Below are 26,499 nucleotides of genomic sequence, written 5' to 3' on the forward strand. Positions count from 1 at the left end.
AAATCAGGAGAATCAAGAGCCGGCAATGACTGGGAGAGAGGGGGAGGAGGGTGGGAACTAGCTGTATCATGCCTGGTACTGTTGGTGCGTGTGTAGGTGGGTGTTGGAAACAAAAGCGGTTTGTCTAATTGTTCTTTAATTAAAGGAAAGATGTTGTCTAGGAGGTTTAAGCTACGGTCATTGGCTTGTAGAAGGATGGTGCCGTTGTTATAGATAGTGACTGTTGCTGTACCTTGGAAGAGTTGGGAAGGGGCAATATAGATAGCTAGACCCTGTGCTGATTTTCTGGTGGAAGAAATAGAGAAAGTGGCTAGGAGTACTTTCCTCCATTGTGCTCGCTGTTTAGTAAGGAAGATGATGTCACTGGTTGAGTGTCCGTTGTGTGCAGAGAAGTAGGGGTCGGCGAAGAGGGTTTCAGGGTGAGATTTGATGAGGTTATGTTTGAACTGTTTGGCCGATTTTTTTGAGAGGCCAGTAGGGTAGATGATGTTGTGTGAGTGAGTGCCAGTGAGTTCCATGTTATATGTGGGCGGGTGAGTGGGGGTGAGGAGGCATCAAAAGGCTCGGGATCTGGGACCGTGCGGGGTAGGATGTGGATAAAGAGGAAGAGAGATCTCTTAGAATGGGAAACTGGCCTGCAGTGGGGAGGTAGAGGGGTGGGTGGGCTCCGCACGTGACAAAAGGTGGGGGCGGTGGCGGGGTAGGTGGAGAATATTTGAGTGATGTGCACTAGTGTAGTGATCGTTTCAATATGGGCGCATCCTGTGTAGAGAACCTCAAAAGCATCTATGAAGTTCTATGTCTATTTTCATGAAGGTCCAAATAACCCACGGAGGGGAGTGGTGAAATGGGTCAAGTAAGTCAATTTAGTCAAATTACACTGTTTAGTGGCCGAGGACTGTAGTCCTTTTTCCTGAGCAGAGGAACTAACCCCCCAAGTTTAGGGACAAGAGGGGCAAATGGAACTATTAAATAGGCAGTCTGACCTAGGGAAGAGAGGAAGGTGGTAGAAGTGTGTGTGAAATGTCCTTGTGTTGTGTTCATAACGATCTGGCCGCTTCCTATGTAGATCAATCTTATGGGCATCTATGTAGTCCTGTGATTCATTCAATTAGGGTCAAAACATCCAGTGTATTGGTCGTTCCAATATGGCCGCTTGCTTTGTAGAAAAACATCATCTGTATATATGAAGTCCTATGTCTATTACCATGAGGGTCCAAACAACAACTTGAGGGGAGAGGTGGAAATGGTCAGGGTAGACCTAGTGCACTATGGTTGGGGAATATAGTCCTTTTTTCCTTACATTAGTTCAGATCCCTGATGTCCACGTTTTTAAAATAGGTAAAAGACGGCCATTTTACTGAAGGTAGTTCCGTGAAGGCAACACACCACATGTGATAAAGTTAAAAAGGATGGAGCCAAGCTATTAAACAGGCAATCAAGGAAAGACAACTTGCCTTTGTTCATGTCGATGAGATCTGCGAGACTGAGACACAACTTCACACCCAAGAGCTGCATTAGATCATAACCAGGAGCCAGAAAGTGTAAAGGTTGTCGAGGAAATTGTAGAGCTCACGCGACGCTCACATGAAACGAGTTAAGATTCCATTGTTTATAGACTGAGAGGTCCGTATTATCAACAGCCCTGAAATCAATGCTGTGGTAGGGCTAGACTGATAGAATTGGAGAAGCAGTTTGTTGATCCTGAGGGGACGGAGCTAGGCTGCGACTTGTGCACCGAGAGGCTCCGGGAGCTATTTACCGGTGAATCTGCTTGTTTCTTTCTTTGCTCCTTACAGACGTCCTTGTGAGCCCCCATGTGAGCACTAAGGAAAGTGGTGTACGCTTTCTGATTATTAGGACATCGAGACCCGTTGAATTTGAAGAAAATCGTGCAAAACTGTAAATCTCAGTGGCTATCTTGAAAACGGACAATATTTAAAGTACACCATTCAGATTCTCGATACTTCTCTTTCAGTCTTTGATGATCTGAATGGGAGTGCTGGAAGTTGCACTGAAGCTCATTCTCTGATCCACCACTTGCCATCAAGGGAGGTACGTGCGCAGTGAATTTGTAAGATACAATGTATAGTAATTTCTTTGGCATCAAGATAATATTTTTTAACAAACTGTGATGGCAGCCACAATACCGGGTTTCTGAGCAATCTCACTTTTCTATTCTCACAATATGATTATATGTTATTATACGATCTTGTTGTGTGGAATCTAAAATTACAGGAAACATACTTTTTGGTGCGGAACAATATACTTCTGAGTGCAAGTAGAGAAAATAAGTGTGAATCAACAATACAAATTCATAAGGAAAGAAACTAGATTTCAGAAATGTCTTTAGAGGAAATCAGTAAATGGAAACAACACTGAGGTATACACTACTTCTAAGTAGGTTAATTGTTAAATGATACTTCCATAAGGATTTCACGTTAAAGGAGCATAACTGATAAGAAAACAAGGGACATATGGACAAGGAGTTAACGCCGCCATAGTGTCAATTTTGTGAAATTACGGTGGCTTTTTTTTTTTTTTTATCGCCGTATGTGCAAGTTGCCACTAAACACAGTTAGTGACAGTTCTTTGGTGTAAATGTGAATTTTTTAGACAGCCACTTCTGTTAGAGGGACTTAACAAAAGTGAGATGCAAGGGGCGTTCCCATGCAAAAACTGCATTTAAACTCACTTCGCTATATTTACAATGAATATACGGCCTGCCGATTATTCCCACAAACTGCTGCTAAGGCCAGTTACAGGCTGGCTTTTTACACCACAAACAAGCTGGTCTAAGATTTAGTGCAAACACACCTATTCATAAGGCAGACTAACCCAGGACCTCATTTGGTTACCTAATGACACCATGGAGGTACTACTCTGACAGCTAGGAGCTCCAAGAAGATCACAACCACCACCTCCACTGCCACAGCACCACCACAGAAGCAGCACCAAAGAAGAGAGCAGGTCCACCACCAATGCATCAACCTGATAGACCTTCTGCCAGAGGATGTAATAGTCCACTACAGGATGAAAAGGACCTCCACCCTACATATACTCACCCAGATAGTGCCAAGGCTGCAGGCACCATCACAGCGCTGCACAAACATCCCTCCACAGACAAAGCTACTTACAGTGCTGCACATGTTGGCCTCTGGTACCTCCCAAGCAACCACTGCCAGAGTGGGTGGAGTTTCACAGTCAGCCTTCACAAGGTTACTCCCAACTGTATTGGATGCCATCATTAGCCTGACGCCGCTGCACCTACACTTCCCCATAACTATGCTAGAACAACTTGACAACAAGCAAGGTTTCTATGACATTGCTGGGCTTCTGCATGTGTTGGCGGCAATTAACTGCATACATGTTCGACTTGTGTCTTCTGCAGAAACTGCACGTATATACAGGAACAGGAAGCACACACACTCAATGAATGTACAGGCAATTGTGAACCACCTGGGCCTTATCATTAATGTTGTCGCTAAGTTTCCTGGGAGTGTGCATGATTCATACATCTTTCGCCAATCGATCATCAACCAGCAGTTTGAGAATGGCACATATGGAAATGGAATGCTTGTTGGTAAGTACAGAATAAACACAGTACACACTTCAATTACACAAGCCTGTAGCTCAAATATGTGAGAATGCACATGCAGCCAATGTAATTAAGTCTGGGCGGTGAACCCTGCTCCGCTCGTGTTTCCTGCACTCCACGTTACGCAGTGCTTGCGAAGTAATGAAAAACTCCGGTCCACGTAGCGTAGTTTTTTCCTCACTCGCGTTCGTCAACGTCAAGTTTGTGAGCATGTGCAAGAAAAACCCTCCTCCTGGTGATATTTTTCCTTGTTCGTAATCGTCAGCATCAAGTTTGTGAGCGCAAACGTGGAAAATGCCTCCTGACGAGATTTCGCACTGTGAGTGGTCACGTATGCTTGCGACCGCTCACATTGAGAAACTGTCTGTTCACGTTGAGAAATCTGCTGTTCAAGTAAAAATCTACTCCAGCAGCAGAAAGGAAGCAGCACTCGCTTGCGCTGTGCATAGTGCCGTTCCTGATTATTGCACAGTGTGGACAAGTACCTGGCACTGAAAATCATCGCAAACAACATTTATTTAACGCACTCTGCCACTTGCGGAGCTCCGGGTGGCGTGGCAGAGTTTTTTTTCGCTTTGCATTAGCGTGCCAGAGTTTTTTTTTCACTTCCGCTTAGTGCAACTCTGTGAACTCTACCCAGTCTTAAATGTAATGCGCCATACCTTGGAACAGGTCCAAACAATATACACATGGTCCCAATGCAAAATATTAAAGACAGACGTTATACAGACCAACAAGGGAGTAGTATATCAAATCTCACGTAAACCTCTATGGCACCCTTCGAATATAGATTCTGCTGAACTCATCAGACAAAAAACTTAAATCAATCAATGCAGTACATGAGACAGAACATATGCTTCTGCTCTGCTACATACATCTTGAAATAAACACAACTGCCATATGTACAACAAGATGACAGATCCCCTGCTCTCACATGTGATTGTGCATAATTAGCTGACAAGCAAAACATAGTCAGCCATGCACCATGCAGCAGGTGTTCCTGCTTCATGTGTGCGAAAGTAGGGTTGCGTGAGGGGAGCACCAACTGAACACAAAGATTCACCAGAGTTGATTAAACATCACTCTGTGTTGTTGCAGAATAGAAAATGCATAGGAAGAGCATACAAACAATCCAAATCACAATCTCAATACATGTTGTGCGTGTATATGACTATCCTGGTGAGGTGTAGCAATCTGATGCACAAAATCTGAAATTACAATAAACTGACACACACATGGCAATATTGATGGGTATTACCCAAACATGCATACATGCAGAGTTAAAGTCAACTCATGCACAAGGACATCAATGCAAATGTACGTTGACTTCAAATGTCCCAGTAAGTTAATTGCTCCAGGTAGCAGTGCCACTGTCACTTAAACACTGACCCACCGTGGTGGCAAGCTGGATGTAAAGAGCCCACAATGAGTTCAATGTTTAGCAGACAAGGATTTTCACTCTCAGTTACCCTCATCACAATCACTACCAATGGGATATCTTAATGACGTTCCAACATAGTTATCATCAAAAAGTTAAGGTAGATTTGCCAGCGGGCAGATGTGCCAATGGTGCACCCTATAAAATATGTGCATAGGAGAGGTTCAGTTTGTGCAACAGGCCTGTCAAGAAACTCTAATCACTTTTCCTAGTGAAACATACATCCTGACAGTCACAACATGGAGGTATTACAAAGGACCCAGACAAGGACAACATGGTGTTGTGTAGGCTGTCAAGTATAGGCAAGTTAATTTCAGTGATACTGAATAATTGTCTGAAGCTCCACATGACAAACCAGAAAGTACAAAGTTGCACAATTCACCACCCCCCAAAAAAGGCACTCTGCAACCACAACAGGCACAAATACTAATGAACACATCTCTCCATTATCTGTTTCAGGTGATCAAGGATATGCACCATCGCAATGGCTGATGACACCCATCAAAGTGACACACACACAGGCACAATGTTGCACTTGGACGCAAAAAGGCCATTGTTGAACGGACATTTGGAGTCTTCAAACCTAGGTTTCAGTGCCTAGATATATCGGGGGGATACTCCTGTACAGTCCAGAACTTGTATGCAAGATCATAATGGCATGTTGCATTCTGCAAAATATTTGTGTATGCACAAACACTCCATTGGATAAAGACCAGGAGGAGTAGGACAATCCAGAGGATGGCCATGATGAAGAGGCAGATGCTAGACACACCACTGCTTCTGCTGCTGGAATAGCAAGGAGGGATCAAATCAGATTTTGTTTTACATAATCATTATAAACATAGATGCCATCACATGGTTATGTTAGAAAAAAAACATATTGTTGCTTTGTGATATAAAATATCATTAAACAAAAGTATTCTTGGTTTATATCTTCAGAAGTGCATATATCTGGTATTTGACAGTTAAACAAAAATGATCCACATCGCTCTCACTTATAGCAGTAGACATAACATCCATCAAACGAGGATTGGAGATGGAACAACGGATTGGGCATATGCCTAAAGTAATATGTATAGTCCATAAATGAACAGAGAACAGACATACACATGAGTGAAGTGCTACAGGAAAACCAATAAGTACAGCCAAATGTTCCCAACAACATGCTAACAATTACATCATAAATGGACAATGTATTGGGTGAGACGGACATGACATGAAATAGTAGCACCATGACATTGTCTAAAATGACTGGGGATGGTCATTGTTAGAAATGGGATTCCTGGTTGGCTAAGGCATGCTCCAAAGATAGGCAGAAACCACCATTCCAGTCAGGGCAAGGGAGTTACACACCAAAGATAACCCCTGCTCACCCCCTTGGTAGCTTGGCACTAGCAGTCAGGCTTATCCCGGAGGCAATGTGTAAAGCGTTTGCGCAACACACACTCACAGCAGCAACACACTAGGTACACCATAAAAAGAAACTCAACACAAGGCTATATATAAAAATAGCCTTTGTATTACCATTAACGCATTAGATCCTAATCACATAGATACACTGTGCCAACTGGCACTGGGCAGTATTTACAGGGGATTATTTACACATGACAGGGTCACGTGGGCCGCTGTCAGCAGCAGCACTTAGTAGAAACAGTAGATGTAGCACATAGAATAACAGTAGCACCAAATAACAATTGTAGAACACCACCAGTAACCATTGGTAAAAGGTAGGTACACACTACGTAATACTAATCACCATAGGCATAGGTCACGTAGGGAAACATAAACTGACTAGCATAAATTATACTAAGCAAAACAACCTCCTAATCATAAAAACACAGTTAGAGGTATCACAGGCATAAAGGCATTGCACATTACGCATAAATCACATTAGGCAATTATCATTATAAACACAGTAGACAATCACCTTGTGCAAGAATCCCAGAAGTTACTAACCCCAGGCCAACTGGCCTTCCATGGGGCTCAAATGCCCTTTGTCCCAAAATTTAGGTCACGCTGCCTAGGCAGCGAATGCAAAAGTGAGCAAGAGTTTGGCCTAAACGTGGCAGCTGCCCACTAATTGCTGGGCAGCTATAAAAATTAGCCCTGGCACCAATGTGCCCTCTGAGACCCTCTCTGGGACTCTAAATGCAATGTAGCAGCTGCCCTCTGCCAGGTGGGGCAGCTGGTGAAAAATGGCACTGGCCCGCCACGGGCCATCAGGGGTCCTCTCAGGGACTGTAAAACCTACGGCCTCTCAGCTGGTCCTCCAACTGCCTTGGCAGCTCTCTACTGACTGTTAATGCTCTGGGGCCTGGGTTTTCACAAGGATGGGTATTAAAATCACCTGCGATCAGGATTTGACGCGGCAGATTTCTCGCATTGTCTCTCAGAAAGTCACACAAGGGCAATATATTACACTCTCCATTCTGATTTACTGCATTATAAAAGTTGATCAGAGTAAGGGTGTTTTTGCCCCTCTTTAGCTCTAAAACTTGGATATTTCTGTTTCCAGAATGACGCTTGACTTTGTGACAGGTGAGTGCCAGATTAACGTAGGTTGCCAGGCCCCCCTTTGCTCTTCCACTATTCGATGGTTCTGCTGGAGTGAAAAAGCTTTGATACCCCTCAATATAAACATTTTTTTCCACCAGCCATGTTTCTTGGAGGCATATCACTGCATGTTGCTTGACAAAAGACAGCCAAGCTTTATCAGCCAGCCCTGCAATATTCCAAGAGACTAAGCTTGCACAACAGGGTGTTAATGTGCACAATATTTTGGTGTCTATATCTGTGTTTGCCTTTTCAGCTAGGTTAACGTACGGTGGCTCTATACGTATGACTACCTGCTCTTTCGTGATGTTATAAGTTTGGTCTGCATGAGAGGGAACAGGACTGTGGGCGTTTAATAAGTTAATAGATCGATTTGGCCAGGCTAGTGATGGTACGACCTCGGGTAGAGATGCCTTTTCTTGAACTGTGAGGTTGTTTAGTTCAGGTTTTTCAACGGAAATAAATTTGTGCGACGCATTTGTATTAACCTCGTTACCTTGGCCTGTATCATGTTGTATATAGTCGGTGTAATCAGACAAAATTGATGTTCTAGGTAGTCATTCAACCCCTTCCAGGCCTCCCTGTCCGTGAATAGGGGTACTCATATTGATATAGGTGAGGTGGGCCTTCCCGCCTCTCTAAACTAGTCCCCCAGTCGTTAACAGGAGCACCTATACCCCATCTGTTTGTCGTTACATTCCACTCTGACCTTGTAGGATTAGGGAATGTCTTGGGATATATCATGCTTCGCTGTTTTCCACAAAAAAATTCTAAAGTAAGTGGAATGATAGTACCACTCCTACGTTGAGGGGGGAGTATATTTGACAGGACTTTGGGGAGTACCGCCAAGTTGGAAAAGTTTAATTCTATGCAATCTCCTTTGAACTTTTTTGGGCTGTTCCCTATCCAGGGTACCCTTCTAGCCATCTTAATCTCCCCTGCTAACTGTTGTTTCCCCCAGGGAGCCATCTGCATATTACCTGACAGCCAGTGCAAAGCCTTGCTTATCAGGGATGTTAAAGATTCTGATTGGCCAGGTGCCAGGGGAGGTACGTTTGACAGTACCAACACCAAAGGTGAGGCTTCTACTATGAATTGTAAGGAGTCTTTTTCTAAACCTGGTGTGGTCGTTACAGTTGGTCTTAGTAAGGAATCTTCTCTTGTCTCTGGCTGATTTTGTTCTATTGCTGGTACCTGTCCTGGGGGGATACTCGGGGCCACATTTTCACCTCCCTCTGTCCCACTCACAGTATGCTCTTTATTTGTGTGGGCTAAATTTGAGACTAGGGTTGTTGTATTAGCCACCTCCTCCGCTATCTTGTTCTGGGCCCCACCCAATTTCTTTACTTCAGCGGTGAGTTTGTCTATTTTAGCCACCAGCGGTTTAATGATGGCCTTGATCTTACAGTCGATCATGTCCGCTAGCCTATTGAATATCTCATCGTCCATGATTTGTTTGTCACTATCTTCTCCGTACCCCCTACTTTTATCCCTTGTTTTCACTGGTGATGCCACCCTTTTTCTCCCTGATCGTAGCCCTCCGCGATTAGACTGGATTTTTCTACATGTTCTAACCGCCCTGTTTGTAGGCACAGGGATGGGAGGTTCCTCTACTATTGTGTCCACCTGTGTGGGAGAATCCTCTACTATAACATCAACCTGTGACTCAGGGTCAATTTCTCGGTCAGTTTCTGGGTCAACCTCTAAAAGTACACTTTCGTTAGAAGTTTCGCTATCACGAAGATCAGTGTCAGGGACTTCGCTGCCTACAGCCTGGGATGATATATCTAACCAAGGGGAATTTGGAGGTGGGCTCAAAGAATGAAGAATGGGGGATTGGCTTAAACCTAGTGACTGTCTTCTTTCACTATTAATTTTTGTTACTACCCGAACCAAATAATTATCCATAGTATTAGACACAGCGGCAGGAATCTTTTTTGGCATACTGCATAATATTAATTGCAGCGTGATTTCAATACCATACAATAATAATGAACAACGTGAAAGAGTAAATCTAGATAGTATTCCTCAGTAAGGTAATGAACATAAGCAATATGTCTTACTTTAAGGGAGTATCTTAATATCAGCACGGGCAGTATGTCGTGCCCAGTCCAATCACGGCCTGTCTCATACTGTCTAAGACTGTCCGCCCTTTGTCCGGTCTTCGTCCGGTGCGTCCCGCGCGCGTCCTCGTGGGACGAGGGGCCCGACGCTGTTTTATGCGCCTCCTGGTGCGCTGGGTGATGGCGTCGGGGATTTACCCCGTGGGATCCCGGGGATTGTAGGCTCTTCCGTCGGACCGGCGGAGCCAAGCCCGGCTGGTCGTTTGTGGTGTTTGGGGGGGCGGAGCCAAGCCCGGCCGCAAGACAGAGAACTGGAAGCACAACTATGAGCCCCGGCAGCAAAAGTCAGTGAGATTCAGGGGACTCGGCCACCGACGCTGTTTTATGCGCCTCCTGGCGCGCTGGGTGGTGGCGTCGGGGATTTACCCCGTGGGATCCCGGGGATTGTAGGCTCTTCCGTCGGACCGGCGGAGCCAAGCCCGGACGGTCGTTTGTGGTGTTTGGTGGGGGGCGGAGCCAAGCCCGGCCGCAAGACAGAGAACTGGAAGCACAGCTATGAGCCCCGGCAGCAAAAGTCAGTGAGATTCAAGCAGGTAAACAATGATAGCTATTACATTATCGCTAATTACAAACCATATAAAAAATCATGATGCCACAAATAGGCCCTGAGACGGCTCAACCGAGCTACCACAATGCCATCCCTATGCCACAGTGAGTTAAAACTCATTAGTGACATCTAATGTGATATGAAGGTCCTGGGCTAAAATTCTAGCAGAACCATTTCAACCTTCATTCCTTTTTAATTTACCAGCTTGCATACCTGTAATTCACAGCACTAAGCAAGAGCAGTAGTGTGGTATTAATTGTTGTATAAAATGAAAGGTATAATTACTATTATTAATTGACTAAATGATGTTATTTAGTATTTAGTTAATTTAGATTGTTGGCTGTCTACAACAGCGGCGGCCCTTGCAGGTTAGAGCGGTGGGGTCGGGTGGGGGGATTTCGACAGAGGGAAAATTGATTATTTATTTATTTAATTTTCCCTCATGGTCCTCTGTTGAATTCTCTCATCAACGCGGCTCCACCAACCCACCGCTCTCACCTGCATGGGCCATATCTGCTCTACAATGTTACATCAGCACATAGCCATGACATATGCACTTCTCAAGGTCATGACACTGCCATCCTCAGAAAGAGGGTTTCTGGCTATTTTACTGATAACTGTAGAATTGTGATAAGTCATATGTACCAAGATGGTCACATTTCCAATAAAGATGAGCACATTGAGACAAATAAGCGATATACAATGAGATGTCACTACAAGGTGTTTTTCATATAAATGCTGTTGCATGTTTTATTTTGCCCCATTTCGAGTGCACACAACACTGAATGCACATTACTCTTTCTGCTGAGGTGAAAGATTGTTTGGACATAGGCTCTTTAAAATGAATAAATATTTTTCACTATTCATTCTTTGCTTGTTACTTTCCACGAACAAATCTACCAATTGAAGCAAGTCATGTTTCAAAGTGACGTCAGCATACCTGAAAAGGGTCAGCCAGGTGGGCAGTGACTATACATTCATCATTAGGTATGTGTGTGTTAAGAATTGCCAAATTGTACTAGTAGTAGTGGCATAGAAGACTGTGCCTGTGGTGCTCCCAGATTGGCGACTTTCTTGGGATATATCAGCCGTTATTGACTGTGGAAGAAACAGTCAAAATGTAATGCTGATTGCCGTAGGAGAGGTCGGTTTACTCGAGAGTTTGGTTCAATTTCTATTGCTTCCTACAATACTGACTCAAACATCGAATATTTATTTATTTATTTATTTAGTTATTTATTTGAAAGTTTTATAGAACACGAACAAGACCCTTGCAGGTATCAGAGCGCTTCACAGTAAAGAAGTGTATAGACATACACACAATAAAATACAGTGTAAACATAAGGATGGCATCAAAAGCAATTGATAAATCAAACATTTCAGGATAATGAGGACGAGAGGCGGTGGCAGCAGAGAACAGTCAATGGTTAGAAGGGAAGGTCAAGTAAGGTGTGACACCGTCCCGATTGGGTTTGATGAATGATGAAAATACATTAAAGGCAAAAACGACAAAAATAAGTGGCGCACAGCTGTAAAAAGAAGGATTAAAGCATTGACTGCGTGGGAAAGAAGAATGGATGGTAGATGATAGTAAATTGATGACAAAAACAACAACATTACGTGGAGCAGGGCTGTACATTCAGGATCCAAAGTCATGTGAGACAATAATTATATGAATTTGGCCATAAGGATGCTTTTTACTTCCATTTCGAAGGAAGAGGAGGAAGGGTTCAGTCTTATTTCTGGAGGTAGGGCATTCCAGATCCTAGGTGCCATTCCGGAGAAGGAGCGAGTATAGGTTTTTTTCTTTTTGAATTTTTGTGGTTTCAGGAGGAGGTTGTCCGCACTCCTTGTTGATCTTGAACCTCCAGATATTGTGAGTTTTTGTGTGAGATAGCTGGGCGCATTGTGATGGAGAGCCCTGTGCGTCATGCAAGCTATTTTCAGGTGGATTCTGGCTTCAAATGGCAGCCAATTTAAAGATTTTAGATCAGGGGAGATGTGGGCCCTTTTTTTTGAGCCAGTTATTAGTCTTGCTGCCGCGATGGTGGAGGCTCTTAGGGGAGCTGTAGTGGTCTTGGGGAGACTGCATAAAGAGACGCTTCCATAGTCCAGTCGAGGTAAAACTAGGGCCTGAACCGCTTGCTTGAAGTTATTGGGGGTAGGAAGGGCTTCAGCTTCCTTAGGGTATTGATCTGAAAGTTTGCTCCCCTCGTAGCATTGCTAATATGCTTCTGCATGTTGAGGTTACTATCCAAAGTTATACCGAGTGATTTCGCGGAGTCCACGATGGTTTGTTGAACATCAAGTGCTGTGAGGTGTTTTATCAATTTGTGCATAGTGGGGACTTTGGTGGGTGGGGCAATAAGGAGGAATTCAGTTTTTAAGGCATTCAGTTTGAGGTGATTCAGTGCTAGCCATGATTTGGTGTTCTTGAGAGTATTGTTGAGTAAATTAATGTCGTCCAAGGTGTTGATTTTGAGGTAGAGTTGAGTGTCGTCTGCATACATGTGGAATTGCACGTTGGATGTTTGTAGCAGATCGGTGAGTGGTTCCATGAAGAGGTTGAAGAGTGTGGGGGATAACGAGGAGCCTTGTGGTACACCTAGCGTTACAGGAACTGGTTTGGACAGTGTGTTGTTAACTTTGAATTTTTGAGTCCGGTTATGCAGAAATGATGTAAACCAGTCAAGTACTGGTCCTGAGAGACCCATTCTGTGTTTCAGCAGATCTATTAGGTGATCATGTTTGACCGTGTCGAATGCTGAGGAAAGGTCTAATAGGATGAGGAGACATGCTTCGTTCTGATCGAGAAGTTGTAGAGCATCATCTATAATGTGTGACATGGCTGATTCCATGCTATGATTTGCCCGGAAGCCAGATTGGTGATTATTTAGGAGGTTGAAGTGGTCGATATGTTTAGACAGTTGGTGATGAGCACATTTTTCTAGGAGTTTGGCCAGGGTGGGAATGTTGGAGATTGGGCGGTAGTTGTTGAGTTCCTTAGGGTCAGCTGTGGGTTTCTTAAGGATGGGACGTACTTGTCCAACCTTTAGAGTGTCTGGGATGCATCCTTGATGAAGTGAGCTGTTGATGATCTTGGTCCATATTGGTAGTAGCCAAGGTGTAAGGTCTTTTACCGCATTTGCGGGGAGGGGGTCTCTGAGGTGATTGCAAGGCTTCAGGGCACTGAGAAATTTTCCTATAACTTCCTCAGTGTAGGGGTGAAGGTAAGACCATGTTGCGTTGTTTTTCAGGGAAAGCTTTGATGGGATTTGTTGAGATGCATTAGGGGGTAGGTGGGGGGATTTGTTGAGGGGGCCAGAGTGAGAAATTAAGTCCTTGAGGAGGTCTTTCTTGATGTTCTCCGTCTTTATGTTAAAGTGATTAGAAAAGTCCTCACAAGATGGTAGTAGGTGAGTTGATTCAGGTGGCCTTTGCGGTTGGTCTTTAGATTGCGTTTTGATCAAATCAAAAAGTTTTTTGGGGTGATTTTTTGCCTGGTCAAGTTGTTGGCTAAAGAAGATTGCTTTGGTGCGTTTGACCTTACGAAAGTAAGCATTTCTCTTTCTTTTTAGCGTCAGGAGGCGATTGATGGATGGTACTGATCTCCAGTTGTGTTCGGCAGTTCTGAGAGAGCGTCTGTCATCGTTCAGGAGCCCGTTGAACCAGGGTTTAGAGTCTTTCGTGGAGATTCTCTTTAGTTGCAGGGGGGCAAATTTGTTAATTATCGAGGTCATGTAGTTTAGGTAGTCGTTGGTGAGGTCTGTTACTTTGGAAGTTCCAGCGGGGGGTAGAAGTAGCTTCTTACAAGTGGGGGGTAAAGAGTTTGTGTTGAGTTTTTTCTAGTCCCTTTTCCATACCATAGGTTTTGTGACTTGTGCAGATGTTAGTTTGATTGTTTCATTGATGAAGAAGGTGATGATGTGAAGGTCAGACCAATCACAAGGGAGGATAGATTCCAATTGGGTGGCCTCATTCTTGGCAATTATTAGATCCAAGATTGCACCCTTGTTGTGAGTTGAACTGTTGCACAGTTGGATGAGGTCTAAGGCGTTGAGGAAGTTTTTAAGGCTGTTGACTACTGTCTTGTTATGGTCGTTCCAATGGAGGTTAAAGTCACCTAGGAAAATGTGTGTGTTACTACGACCGGTGAGTGATGTGATCAGGTCCATGAGGTGTTCTGTGAAAAGGAGGTTTTCGCCAGGTGGGTGGTAGATGAGGTGTAGCGAGCAGACAGGTGTACCATTGTTGTTGATGTCGAGACTGATGTATTCACAAGAAGGGAGTTGCGCTGGTATGGCTCTATTAATGGTAATGTTGCTGCGATGTATGCACGCAATGCCACCTCCAGTCTTGCCTCCCAACCTGTCTAGTCTGATGATGTCATAGTTAGGGGGAACCAAAATGTCAATAATTGGCGAGGTGGAGTCTGTAAGCCATGTTTCAGTGAGTATGAGGTCAGGGTTAGTCGAGATAATGAGGTCGGCTATGTCTGTGGCGTGTTTCGATGCCGACCTACAATTCAAGAGTGAGCATTTAAGGCGTGGGGAGACGGTGGAGGAGGTGGGTTCCTGGATGAGTGGGACTTTACAGAGATTATTGATGATGATTCCTCTGTTGTTGTGAGACGTGGGCCTGTGAGGGTTAGCGAGGATAGAGGGTATGGGCATGTAAGAAGGAGGAACAGAGGTGGTAGAGGGCGATTCATAGGGGAGCAGGAGAGAAAGGAGGTCTTTCTCGGAGAGATGATTGATGGTACGCAAAGGGCGGGAGGGTAAATTAAGTGAGGGAACTGAAATCCACCTGGGAGCAATATGTTTTATGCGGAGGGAGCGTGTGGGGGATTTGTTTGGAGCATTGGACTTTGGGAGCCAAGGATGATACGATAGCTTGGTATTAAGAGCGTGAAGGTCTTCTTTGATAAGATAAAGTGTGGACATGATCTCATCCAGTCTAGTGTCTGCTGGGTTTGAGGAGGGGTGGGGAGGTGCGCTAAATGTGTGTGCAAAGGGTGTCAGTTTGTTAGATGAATGTGGTATTATCGGGGTGTGTGCATTTGATTTTGTAGTTGTGTGTGTGTGTGGTAGAGGAAGTGATGTAGATGGCTGGGAAGAGGGTATACCATTTCGGTGAGCATCAGTAGGAGGAGAAAAGGGAGGGAGTTGTATAGAGGTTGAGCTGGTGTTAAGGAAGTCGAGGGATGGACCGGGTAGTGCAGGGACTGGGTTGAGGAAGGCTGGATGGTGTGCGTCTTGTCCTTCGAAGGTGAGATATTGTGAGTGGAGGAAGGAGGGGGAGGAGTGATGGTTCCCGTAGTGGATTCCGTTGTTGAATTGTGTACTTGATCAGACTGGGAAGAGTAGGAGGGGGCTAGATTGCAATGTATGGAAACAGTGTTTGTACCGCTATTGGCTGCATAGGTGGGTGAATCTGGGGTATCTGGGATGGGTGAAGAATCAGAGGAGTCAGAAGGAAGGGGAACAGGGGGGCAGAGGGGGTGGTGAGCTATGGTCCAGCATATAGTGGTATCCGTGGGAGTGTGAGGAGCAAGAGTGGTCTCGGTCATGCTGGGTCGGGGGAGCGTGAGCAGTATCGGTGAGGTGCTGCTAGTAGTATAGATGGGGGTGCCCATCCGAGGGCCAGGTGTAACGGAAGGGGATAGATCAGGAGAATCAAGAGCCGGCAATGACCGGGAGGGAGGGGGAGGAGGGTGGGAACTAGCTGTATCATGCCTGGTACTGTTGGTGCGTGTGTAGGTGGGTGTTGGAAACAAAAGCGGTTTGTCTAATTGTTCTTTAATTAAAGGAAAGGTGTTGTCTAGGAGGTTTAAGCTACGGTCATTGGCTTGTAGAAGGATGGTGCCGTTGTTATAGATAGTGATTGTTGCTATACCTTGGAAGAGTTGGGAAGGGGCAATATAGATAGCTAGACCCTGTGCTGATTTTCTGGTGGAAGAAATAGAGAAAGTGGCTAGGAGTACTTTCCTCCATTGTGCTCGCTGTTTAGTATGGAAGATGATGTCACTGGTTGAGTGTCCGTTGTGTGCAGAGAAGTAGGGGTCGGCGAAGAGGGTTTCAGGGTGAGATTTGATGAGGTTATGTTTGAACCGTTTGGCCGATTTTTTTGAGAGGCCAGTAGGGTAGATGATGTTGTGTGAGTGAGTGCCAGTGAGTTCCATGTTATATGTGGGCGGGTGAGTGGGGGTGAGGAGGCGTCAAAAGGCTCGGGATCTGGGACCGTGCGGGTAGGATGTGGATAAAGAGGAAGAGAGAGCTCTTAGAATGGGAAACTGGCCTGCAGTGGGGAGGTAGAGGGGTGGGTGGGTGGGCTCCGCACCTGACAAAAGAAGGGGGAGGTGGCGGGGTAGGTGGAGAATATTTGAGTGATGTGCACTAGTGTAGTGATCGTTTCAATATGGGCGCATCCTGTGTAGAGAACCTCAAAAGCGTCTATGAAGTTCTATGTCTATTTTCATGAAGTTCCAAATAACCCACGGAGGGGAGTGGTGAAAGGGGTCAGGTAAGTCAATTTAGTCAAATTACACTGTTTAGTGGCCGAGGACTGTAGTCCTTTTTCCTGAGCAGAGGAACTAACCCCCCAAGTTTAGGGACAAGAGGGGCAAATGGACCTATTAAATAGGCAGTCTGACCTAGGGAAGAGAGGAAGGTGGTAGAAGTGTGTGTGAAATGTCCTTGTGTTGTGTTCATAACGATCTTGCCGCTTCCTATGAAGATCAATCTTATGGGCATCTATGTAGTCCTGTGATTCATTCAATTAGGGTCAAAACATCCAGTGTATTGGTCGTTCCAATATGGCCGCTTGCTTTGTAGAAAAACATCATCGGTATATATGAAGTCCTATGTCTATTACCATGAGGGTCCAAACAACAACTTGAGGGGAGAGGTGGAAATGGTCAGGGTAGACCTAGTGCACTATGGTTGGGGAATATAGTCCTTTTTTCCTTACATTAGTTCAGATCCCCGATGTCCAGGTTTTTAAAATAGGTAAAAGACGGCCATTTTACTGAAGGTAGTTCCGTGAAGGCAACACACCACATGTGATAAAGTTAAAAAGGATGGAGCCAAGCTATTAAACAGGCAATCAAGGAAAGACAACTTGCCTTTGTTCATGTCGATGAGATCTGCGAGACTGAGACACAACTTCACACCAAAGAGCTGCATTAGATCATAACCAGGAGCCAGAAAGTGTAAAGGTTGTCGAGGAAATTGTAGAGCTCACGCGACGCTCACATGAAACGAGTTAAGATTCCATTGTTTATAGACTGGGAGGTCCGTATTATCAACAGCCCTGAAATCAATGCCGTGGTAGGGCTAGACCGATAGAATTGGAGAAGCAGTTTGTTGATCCTGAGGGGACGGAGCTAGGCTGCGACTTGTGCACCGAGAGGCTCCGGGAGCTATTTACCGGTGAATCTGCTTGTTTCTTTCTTTGCTCCTTACAGACGTCCTTGTGAGCCCCCATGTGAGCACTAAGGAAAGTGGTGTACGCTTTCTGATTATTAGGACATCGAGACCCGTTGAATTTGAAGAAAATCGTGCAAAACTGTAAATCTCAGTGGCTATCTTGAAAACGGACAATATTTAAAGTACACCATTCAGATTCTCGATGCTTGTCTTTCAGTCTTTGATGATCTGAATGGGAGTGGTGGAGCAGTGCTGGAAGTTGCACTGAAGCTCATTCTCTGATCCACCAGTTGCCATCAAGGGAGGTACGTGCTCAGTGAATTTGTAAGATACAATGTATAGTAATTTCTTTGGCATCAAGATAATATTTTTTAACAAACTGTGATGGCAGCCACAATACCGGGTTTCAGAGCAATCTCACTTTTCTATTCTCACAATATGATTATATGTTATTATACGATCTTGTTGTGTGGAATCTAAAATTACAGGAAACATACTTTTTGGTGCGGAACAATATACTTCTGAGTGCAAGTAGAGAAAATAAGTGTGAATCAACAATACAAATTCATAAGGAAAGAAACTAGATTTCAGAAATGTCTTTAGAGGAAATCAGTAAATGGAAACAACACTGAGGTATACACTACTTCTAAGTAGGTTAATTGTTAAATGATACTTCCATAAGGATTTCACGTTAGAGGAGCATAACTGATAAGAAAACAATGGACATATGGACAAGGAGTTAACGCCGCCATAGTGTCAATTTTGTGAAATTACGGTGGCTTTTTTTTTTTAATCACCGTATGTACAAGTTGCCACTAAACACAGTTAGTGACAGTTCTTTGGTGTAAATGTGAATTTTTGGGATAGCCACTTATGTTAGAGGGACTTAACAAAAGTGAGATGCAAGGGGCGTTCCCATGCAAAAACTGCATCTAAACTCACTTCGCTATATTTACAATGAATATACGGCCTGCCGATTATTCCCACAAACTGCTGCTAAGGCCAGTTACAGGCTGGCTTTTTACACCACAAGCAAGCTGGTCTAAGAAATAGTGCAAACACACCTATTCATAAGGCAGACTAACCCAGGACCTCATTTGTTTACCTAATGACACCATGGAGGTACTACTCTGACAGCTAGGAGCTCCAAGAAGATCACAACCACCACTGCCACTGCCACAGCACCACCACAGAAGCAGCACCAAAGAACAGAGCAGGTCTACCACCAATGCATCAACCTGATAGACCTTCTGCCAGAGGATGTAATAGTCCACTACAGGATGAAAAGGACCTCCACCCTACATATACTCACCCAGATAGTGCCAAGGCTGCAGGCACCATCACAGCGCTGCACAAACATCCCTCCACAGACAAAGCTACTTACAGTGCTGCACATGTTGGCCTCTGGTACCTCCCAAGCAACCACTGCCAGAGTGGGTGGAGTTTCACAGTCAGCCTTCACAAGGTTACTCCCAACTGTATTGGATGCCATCATTAGCCTGACGCCGCTGCACCTACACTTCCCCATAACTATGCTAGAACAACTTGACAACAAGCAAGGTTTCTATGACATTGCTGGGCTTCTGCATGTGTTGGCGGCAATTAACTGCATACATGTTCGACTTGTGTCTTCTGCAGAAACTGCACGTATATACAGGAACAGGAAGCACACACACTCAATGAAGGTACAGGCAATTGTGAACCACCTGGGCCTCATCATTAATGTTGTCGCTAAGTTTCCTGGGAGTGTGCATGATTCATACATCTTTCGCCAATCGATCATCAACCAGCAGTTTGAGAATGGCACATATGGAAATGGAATGCTTGTTGGTAAGTACAGAATAAACACAGTACACACTTCAATTAAACAAGCCTGTAGCTCAAATATGTGAGAATGCACATGCAGCCAATGTAATTAAGTCTGGGCGGTGAACCCCGCTCCGCTCGTGTTTCCTGCACTCCACGTTACGCAGTGCTCGCGAAGTTCTGAAAAACTCCGGTCCACGTAGCGGAGTTTTTTCCTCACTCGCGTTCGTCAACGTCAAGTTTGTGAGCATGTGCAAGAAAAAACCTCCTCCTGGTGATATTTTTCCTTGTTCGTAATCGTCAGCATCAAGTTTGTGAGCGCAAACGTGGAAAATCCCTCCTGACGAGATTTCGCACTGTGAGTGGTCACGTATGCTTGCGACCGCTCACATTGAGAAACTGTCTGTTCACGTTGAGAAATCTGCTGCTCAAGTAAAAATCTACTCAAGCAGCAGAAAGGAAGCAGCACTCGCTTGCACTGTGCATAGTGCAGTTCCTGATTATTGCACAGTGTGGACAAGCACCTGGCACTGAAAATCATCGCAAACAACATTTATTTAACGCACTCTGCCACTTGCGGAGCTCCGGGTGGCGTGGCAGAGTTTTTTTTCGCTTTGCATTAGCGTGGCAGAGGTTTTTTTCACTTCCGCTTAGTGCAACTCTGTGAACTCTACCCAGTCTTAAATGTAATGCGCCATACCTTGGAACAGGTCAAGACAATATACACATGGTCCCAATGCAAAATATTAAAGACAGACGTTATACAGACCAACAAGGGAGTAGTATATCAAATCTCACGTAAACCTCTATGGCACCCTTCGAATATAGATTCTGCTGAACTCATCAGACAAAAAATGTAAATCAATCAATGCAGTACATGAGACAGAACATATGCTTCTGCTCTGCTACATACATCTTGAAATAAACACAACTGCCATATGTACAACAAGATGACAGATCCCCTGCTCTCACATGTGATTGTGCATAATTAGCTGAAAAGCAAAACATAGTCAGCCATGCACCATGCAGCAGGTGTTCCTGCTTCATGTGTGCGAAAGTAGTGTTGCGTGAGGGGAGCACCAACTGAACACAAAGATTCACCAGAGTTGATTAAACATCACTCTGTGTAGTTGCAGAATAGAGAATGCATAGGAAGAGCATACAAACAATCCAAATCACAATCTCAATACATGTTGTGCGTGTATATGACTATCCTGGTGAGGTGTAGCAATCTGATGCACAAAATCTGAAATTACAATAAACTGACACACACATGGCAATATTGATGGGTATTACTCAAACATGCATACATGCAGAGTTAAAGTCAACTCATGCACAAGGACATCAATGCAAATGTACGTTGACTTCAAATGTCCCAGTAAGTTAATTGCTCCAGGTAGCAGTGCCACTGTCACTTAAACACTGACCCACCGTGGTGGCAAGCTGGATGTAAAGAGCCCACAATGAGTTCAATGTTTAGCAGACAAGGATTTTCACTCTCAGTTACCCTCATCACAATCACTACCAATGGGGTATCTTAATGACGTTCCAACATAGTTATCATCAAAAAGTTAAGGTAGATTTGCCAGCAGACAGATGTGCCAATGGTGCACCCTATAAAATATGTGCATAGGAGAGGTTCAGTTTGTGCAACAGGCCTGTCAAGAAACTCTAATCACTTTTCCTAGTGAAACATACATCCTGACAGTCACAACATGGAGGTATTACAAAGGACCCAGACAAGGACAACATGGTGATGTGTAGGCTGTCAAGTATAGGCAAGTTAATTTCAGTGATACTGAATAATTGTCTGAAGCTCCACATGACAAACCAGAAAGTACAAAGTTGCACAATTCACCACCCCCCAAAAAAGGCACTCTGCAACCACAAAAGGCACAAATACTAATGAACACATCTCTCCATTATCTGTTTCAGGTGATCAAGGATATGCACCATCGCCATGGCTGATGACACCCATCAAAGTGACACACACACAGGCACAGAGATACTACAATGTTGCACTTGGACGCAAAAGGGCCATTGTTGAACGGACATTTGGAGTCTTCAAACCTAGGTTTCAGTGCCTAAATATATCGGGGGGATACTCCTGTACAGTCCAGAACTTGTATGCAAGATCATAATGGCATGTTGCATTCTGCAAAATGTTTGTGTATGCACAAACACTCCATTGGATAAAGACCAGGAGGAGTAGGACAATCCAGAGGATGGCCATGATGAAGAGGCAGATGCTAGACACACCACTGCTTCTGCTGCTGGAATAGCAAGGAGGGATCAAATCAGATTTTGTTTTACATAATCATTATAAAGATAGATGCCATCACATGGTTATGTTAGAAAAAAAACATATTGTTGCTTTGTGATATAAAATATCACTAAACAAATGTATTCTTGGTTTATATCTTCAGAAGTGCATATATCTGGTATTTGACAGTTAAACAAAAATGATCCACATCGCTCTCACTTATAGCAGTAGACATAACATCCATCAAACGAGGATTGTAGATGGAACAACGGATTGGGCATATGCCTAAAGTAATATGTATAGTCCTTAAGTGAACAGAGAACAGACATACACATGAGTGAAGTGCTACAGGAAAACCAATAAGTACAGCCAAATGTTCCCAACAACATGCTAACAATTACATCATAAATGGACAATGTATTGGGTGAGACGGATATGACACGAAGTAGTAGCACCATGACATTGTCTAAAATGACTGGGGATGGTCATTGTTAGAAATGGGATTTCTGGTTGGCTAAGGCATGCGCCAAAGATAGGCAGAAACCACCATTCCAGTCAGGGCAAGGGAGTTACACGCCAAAGATAACCCCTGCTCACCCCCTTGGTAGCTTGGCACTAGCAGTCAGGCTTATCCCGGAGGCAATGTGTAAAGCGTTTGCGCAACACACACTCACAGCAGCAACACACTAGGTACACCATAAAAAGAAACTCAACACAAGGCTATATATAAAAATAGCCTTTGTATTACCATTAACACATTAGATCATAATCACATAGATACACTGTGCCAACTGGCACTGGGCAGTATTTACAGGGGATTATTTACACATGACAGGGTCACGTGGGCCGCTGTCAGCAGCAGCACTTAGTAGAAACAGTAGATCTAGCACATAGAATAACTGTAGCACCAAATAACAATTGTAGAACACCACCAGTAACCACTGGTAAAAGGTAGGTACACACTACGTAATACTAATCACCATAGGCATAGGTCACGTAGGGAAACATAAACTGACTAGCATAAATTATACTAAGCAAATCAACCTCCTAATCATAAAAACACAGTTAGAGGTGTCACAGGCATAAAGGCATTGCACATTACGCATACATTACATTAGGCAATTATCATTATAAACACAGTAGGCAATCACCTTGTGCAAGAATCCCAGAAGTTACTAACCCCAGGCCAACTGGCCTTCCATGGGGCTCAAATGCCCTTTACCCAAAAATTTAGGGCACGCTGCCTAGGCAGCGAAAGCAAAAGTGAGCAAGAGTTTGGCCTAAACGTGGCAGCTGCCCACTATTTGCTGGGCAGCTATAAAATTAGCCCTGGCACCACTGTGCCCTCTGAGCCCCACTCTGGGACTCTAAATGCAATGTAGCAGCTGCCTTCTGCCAGGTGGGGCAGCTGGTGAAAAATGGCACTGGCCCGCCACGGGCCATCAGGGGTCCTCTCAGGGACTGTAAAACCTACGGCCTCTCAGCTGGCCCTCCAACTGCCTTGGCAGCACTCTACTGACTGTTAATGCTCTGGGGCTTGGGGGAGTGTAACTCACCTCCTTCTACAAACAAAATGCCCCCAATAGAGCCATGCAAGGCTCTAAGAATAAACAAATGTGCCCCAAAGTAGGCAAGTCCCACTCCGGGACTTCCAAATATCAGGTGGCCCCCATGGTGCACTTCACCGAGCCCCGAACTGACTGCGGGGGGGAATAGCTGGCATCACAAAGGGGCTGGGGAGCCTCTTCTTCCCGGGGCTCCCTTTTTAAGAATAATGACCCAACAATGCCAGATCGGAGCCCCACTCACCAGGACTCCAGTGCTTTTTCCGGACTCCTGGGCGCCGTCTCGCTCCTGGGTTGCGGGCTGTGCGGGGCTGGTAGGCGGCGGGGGCAGGCACCAGCAACATGCCTCGAACCCCCTCCCCTTCAATCTCCAGACTCTTGCAGGATCCACTCACTAGGGCTTTGCTTGGGGGGCTCAGCTCCTCCTGGCTGTCTCACGGTCAGTGCCCGTCATGCACCAGCTTTCTAGGACTCCTTCGGTCTCCTCTACTGGCGGCGGGTGGCTGAGACGGAGGCTGCAACTCTCTGACTTTCTAGGGGCTGCGGGGCTCTCTCCTGACTCACGAGAGCCCTGCTCAGGCCTCTACCACTTCCGGGTCGACTTCTCCTCGGGTCCTTGATGACGCATGTCAATGGGGTCTCGCTTCCTAGGCAACGCCTCCCGTGGCACCAATCCCTGTGTGGCATCGTCCTGATGTCACGGGGGATTCCTCCCAGTGCCTCTGGGGCTCCCGGGCTGATCGGCGGTGATCTCAATATGGGGTAGGCTCCCGTTATAACTGAACACAAAAGTCCCTGATGGGGTGGGCACCTGCCAGGGGTATTAAAATGGCAGATATGCAGGGTGGGAACCCGCACAGTACTCTGCTACGGGGTAGGCTCCAGTCCTCTCACCAAAGTGGCAGGCAAGGCGGGGTGGGCTCCCGTGCCACGAATAAGAAGAGTTGCTGGGTAATCTCCACGCCGGGGATTCCCTTACAAAAACGATTGCAGCTCCGTGCTGCAGTTAAGAATAGTAGCGTTGCTCCTCTCAGCACCGGAATAAAGCGCTCCTCCGGAAGGAAGATCCAGCGCTTCTTCAGAGGGAAAAATAAAGTGTTCCCAGGTGCTTCAGCCCAAAATCCTGAGGAAAGTCTTGCAGACCCTACAGCAGGGAGGCAGTCCCCAGTGGCGGTCTTCCTGGTGCCCAGCAGCAGCAGCAGGCCCCCCTCAAGTTAGGATCAGAGAGAACATTTTCATGGGGTCACAGCCCCTTCCTATATACACCTTTTCCTTTGTCTCCTAGCACAGGGTTAAGGGAAAACCAGATGCAACTGGTTTGGGAGCACTTGAGCACTTTGTTTTGCTCAGCTCCTCATCTTCCATTCACAGGATGGGCCAGGGGCATCAGACGCACCACATGGGGCGGAGCCAGCATTGTGGAGGGAAGGCACAGCCCTATTCAGGGCCCAGGTGCAACTCCTCCCTCCCATCTACATGCAGATCCCCCTATTCACCACCGGGCAGACCCATCCTGACTTCTGGAGCCAGGCACACCAGCCAGCCCCTGTCATTTACAAGCCAGACCGTCAATAACGGCACACAGAAATGCCAACTTCTAAAAGTGATGCTTCTACACTAGTCACATTAAATCTGTGCACACCATCGTGCAGCATTTAATCTCACGAGTTTGCACATACCAAACTCGCCCCTGCACTCCTCTCCTATCAGAAACTACCATGGACACTCATCTCCCCCATGCATTCCTATGGGAGGGCAAGCCAATCTCACCACACACTCAGGCTGCGCACACACTTTACACTGGGGCACAGGGCTAAAGAGTGCAGAAGCCCAAAACAACTAACATCAGGTCACATTTAAAAGCAAAAAGTTTAGGGGTGAACCTTCCAAAAGGGCCACGTCCAACAGTCACTACAACTTTACTAATGTCAATTGAATGATGTGTGTAATTTAGTAAATTATCATGACTACACAGCTGCAATCACAGTTGAACACATAGATAAACATGCAACTTAAAAAATGTGGCAATGTCACATTTCGTTGTATCTCTCAAGGAATGTACAACATACTCTGTAGAATACAATGTTGTGCAAGATGGGCAAAAAACATATCTGGACTGTGTTGCCGTCCTGTGTGGGCAACCTGTAGCTTAACTCCAATCATTTGTATGCTACCCCACAACCTATCTACGGAAAAAACCAAGGGAAATCCACCATACACACAAGAGAATCATAACATGTGATGATGAAAAACAGACACACATGGTTGTCTCCTGCATGACAATTAAAGAAAACAAATTCCATTTGAGACATATCCCATGTAAGTCATGGTTCTACAAGTATTGTGAACATGTTTTGGGTGAACATAACATTGTTGTGCCTCATATGTTCCATTTAAAACCATCTCACAACTATGGACAATGACACAAGGCCTCTAAACACAACTCAATTACATAATCAGTGACTTACCCAGCTCAATCCTTGGTCAATCGTGAGTATGCAAGCATGGGTGCAGCTGGGCCCTCTGAGTATACCAGGGAAACCGGAAACCAGAGGTGCTGGATATACAAATGGGCACTCTAAGTTACACATTCCCAGGTACCCTGACATACAAGTTTTCCCATGGCCCTGTGCCTCACCTTCACCAGCTAATGCTCTGGACAAAAACATCATGCATGAAGATGTGAAAAGTGGCAGGACAAAATAGGATGTCTCCCCTGTCAACCCATTGTTGTGTTGGTGTGTGCCATACAATACAGAGTACCCTTTGTGCATGAGCATGTGCATCTTGATTGTTAACCCCTACAAAGCTCACCATTTCTGCATCTCCGGTCTGCAATGGGTCTATGTCTGGCATGCCAGAGTTTGCCAACAGCTAAGTGTTGTTGATCCTTCATCAATGTCCACAGCTAGTGCACACAGGCCTCTGAAAAATGCAGGCCTAGCCGTCGAAGACATTTTGCATAAACACAGCAGTACCTGTGTCTGACGATATGGATCAAATACAAATAATACAGTGTTGATTCAATTCAATGTGGACTGTATGTGCTTGCTGGCATAGTACGTCATGCTGTTGTGATTAAAGCACTATGTAAAGTGCTGCTTTGTTGTGGCCAGTCAACAATGTCCTGTTCACCTTGGACTCTGGCTCTACAACATGATACCAGATGGTTTATTTGT

Source organism: Lissotriton helveticus, chromosome 4_1, assembly GCF_964261635.1.
Source record: "Lissotriton helveticus chromosome 4_1, aLisHel1.1, whole genome shotgun sequence".
Lineage (NCBI taxonomy): Eukaryota > Metazoa > Chordata > Amphibia > Caudata > Salamandridae > Lissotriton > Lissotriton helveticus.